Genomic DNA, 3,818 nt, shown 5'->3' with positions numbered 1-3,818 from the left:
TAAATCTGGTGGCAACGATCCCCCTTGGGATAAAACAACCCAAGATGTATGGTGCCACTCAAGTAGCGAAAGATGCATTTAACTGCCTTCCAATGCTGAGACCCTGGGCTATGCATAAACCTGCTCACTTGTGAGACTGCAAATTGAATGTCCGGCCTCGTAATGCATACATAAATGAGGCAACCAACAGCTGTCTGATAGAGTGTGACATCAAAGTGATCTCCAGCATCATGAAGACTCAACTCCAAACTTGTCTCCATTGGAGTAGCAATAGGCTTGCAATCTTCAAGGCCAAATCTCCGCAACAATGTCTCAATATACTTTGTCTGACACAAAGCAATACCTCCATCACACTGCTTAAATTGTATCCCCAAATAATGATGCAAATGCCCCAAATCTGACATCTCAAAAGAGGCATTCAAATCAGCCTTAAAATCAGCAATATGACTTTCATTTGGTCCTGTGAGCAGCATGTCATCGACATAAAGAGCAATGATCAGATGTACATCATCCACACATTTAACATATAAAGTGCTTTCTGTTGGACTATTCTGAAAACCATGTGCAGTCAAATATGCATGTATCTTTTCATACCAAGCTCGTGGAGCTTGCTTTAAACCATATAAAGCCTTTTTCAATCTGCACACTTTGTTTTCTTGCCCTGTTTGAATAAAACCACGAGGTTGCGATACATACACCTCCTCATGCAAATCTCCATTCAAGAATGCAGTCTTTATGTCCAACTGATGTACATTCCAACCATTATGAGCTGCTAATGCACAAATGCTACGAATGGTAGTCATACGACAAGTAGGAGCAAAGGTCTCATCAAAATCAATGCCCTTTTCTTGAGCATAACCCTTTGCAACAAGTCTAGCCTTATAGCGATCAACACTGCCATCTGGCTTTCATTTCAACTTAAAAACCCACTTACATCCAATGACCTTTTTACCAATAGGCAAATCACACAAAGACCATGTACCATTCTTCATTATAGCATCATATTCACTTTGCATTGCAGCCAATCAATTTTTTGATTTTTGTGCCTCATCAAATGAAAGAGGTTCTTCCTCTTCACACATACTAGACACAGCCAAAGCATAACAATCTGATGCATAAGAGGCATGCTGAAAACCTGAACGAGTACGACTAGAAATAGGTGCATCAATTTTACTATCACGCAAGGTTTGCACCAGCCATTTAGGCATACCTCTAGCCTGCTCATTTTCAGCCATATCCTCATAAATTACATCCTGTAAATCTGCATCAGAAATAGGCTGATCTATGATATCGTTTGAAATCTGCATAGGCTGAATATTTGCCTCATTAGGACTTACATTTGAATTCCCACCTGTAAACAGAGGCAACAAAGTATCAAATACATCCCGTGAGCTCACACCTATCTCTTTGGTACATGATAACAAGGGCTGCACAACATCTTCCACAAAAACAACATCTCGACTAATCAAGATACGCTTTGACTGCGGATGATACAATCTGTAACCTTTGCTCTCAGCACTGTAACCAACAAAAATGCATTTGACAGCCTTATCATCCAATTTCTTGCGTTGTTGCACAGGCACTAAAGCATAGGCCAAGCAACCAAAGACACGCAAGTGACCAATAGAAGGCTTCCTACCATGCCAAGCTTTGTATGGAGTAATAGACTGTAAGGCCTTAGTGGGACACCTGTTGAGTACATATGCAGCACACATGACAGCCTCAAGCCAAAACGCATGTGGCAAAGCTTGGCTCTTGACCATACATCGTGCCATCTCCATAAGTGACATGTTTTTCCTCTCAGTAACACTATTTTGCTGAGGGGTATACGGCACTGTACATTGTTTTATCCCACGACTAGCCAGAAATGCATCAAACTCTTTAGACAAGTACTCCCCCCCTCGATCAGAACGAAGGGTGCCCACAGTACAATTGGATACATTTTCAACCATAAGAAAAAACTGTTTGAAGCACAAAAACACTTCGGACTTTGCCTTCAGTGGATATACCCATGCATGCCTCTAGTAATCATCAATGAAAGTCCCGAAGTACAAGTGTTTACCAAATGACGGAGTTTGCATAGGCCCACATACATCACTATGTACAAGTTACAATTTGCGAGTGGCCCGCACAGAACCATCCTTTGGAAACGCAGAACGCTGCATTTTGCCCAAAATACAGCCTTCACAAACATGTTTCAATGGTGCCTCAAGAGGGGGCAATGAAGCAACCATATCAAATTTCTGCAAACGCAGCAAACTAGCAAAGTTCAGATGACCAAAACGAGCATGCCATAGTTTTGCATCTGAAACTGCCTTTTCATCAGAAACTGCATTTGCTGAATCTTCCACACACTTGTCATAAGAACTGAGCCTATACAGCCCACGAAACAAGGTGCCAGATGCAATAATCGTATCACCAAAAGTCAAATCATGAACAGTACATCTGTCATCCACAAATTTGACTACAAATCCAAGTCTAGCAAGCGCAGAGACAGACAATAGATTCTTCTTCATCCCTGGCACATACAAAGCATCTGAAAGTGTGAAAGCGCTGCCATTTGTAGCAGTAAGCATAATTTTACCAACGCCTTTCACTGGGTAAAAAGCATTATTGGCACATATGACAGTATTCCCATTAGAGATAGCCTCAAGACAAGTGAACATATCACGATGCGAGGTAATGTGCTTTGTAGCACCACTGTCAAAATACCATACATTAGAGTCAACAAAAACTGCCAAACATGCATCATGTACAGATGGGTCATACTGGCAATACACGCTAAACGCCCATTCTGTATCCTGCACAACATTTGCAGAATCTGCATTTGTAGAAGCATCCGCTATTGTGGCTGCATTTGACTCTTTCTTCTTTACCTCTTTAGCCTTTAGCTTAGGGCAATTCTTAATGACATGATCATTTGCCTTACAATAGTTGCACTTGGTCTTTTTCTTGCCTTTATCAAGAGCCTTCTCAGACTTATTGTTGCTACCTATGGAAGGAGAAGAAGTTGCAGACCTACTAATAGGAGAAGAAACAGTGGAAGGGGCTGCCTTACCACTTCTTCTCTACTGCTGGGCAGCAATAAATGCTTGATTAACTGCACGCTGCCTGGCCCTGTTTTGCCTGGACTGCGCTTCTTGCAAGAGCTTGTTTACTAAAGTATCATACTTGACAGCATCAGGTCTGTCCTCAGCAAGAAGTCTCCACGTGGAAGCAAAAGTCTGATATGTCTCAGGTAAAGCATCAAGAACAGTCTGTACAAGAGAATGATCAGGAATAATCTCACCTGCAGAAATCAAATGTTCTTTGAGATCTTTAATCTCAGCAAGAAAAACATTCATGTCATCATCTTCCTGCATAATCTTCAATTCTAGCTCTTTACGCAGGTAAGAGATTTTTGCCTCGTTACGACCTGCATACAAACCAGCTAGAATATCCCAAGCATGTTTTGCTGTTTTAGCTGAACGAATATGTGGGGTGATGTTACGTTTGACAAAAAGTGCAATCAAGGAATGAGCCTGCGCATCTTTACCATCCCAACGAGCTTGTTCAGCAATGGGTAAAACAGTGGCAACAGTAGAGCTGCTAGAACCTGCAACATCCCAACGAGCTTGTTCAACAGTGGGTAAAACAGTAGCAATAGTAGCAACAGTAGAGCTGCTAGAACGTGCAACATCCTCAACAGATCCTACATCCACAGAACTTGGACGTACATCCATACCCTGCACAATGTTCCACACTCCTTTTGCAACCAAAACATGCTGCATCATGTATGCCCAAAGTGGGTAGTTGCTATCTCCATCCAATTTGTCATC

The sequence above is a fragment of the Cibotium barometz genome, chromosome 13 (genome assembly GCF_041138505.1).
Source record: "Cibotium barometz isolate CiBa-2024 chromosome 13, ASM4113850v1, whole genome shotgun sequence".
Classification (NCBI taxonomy): Eukaryota; Viridiplantae; Streptophyta; class Polypodiopsida; order Cyatheales; family Cibotiaceae; genus Cibotium; species Cibotium barometz.
The sequence above is the reverse complement of the archived record's forward strand: the minus strand, read 5'-3'. Positions refer to the sequence as shown.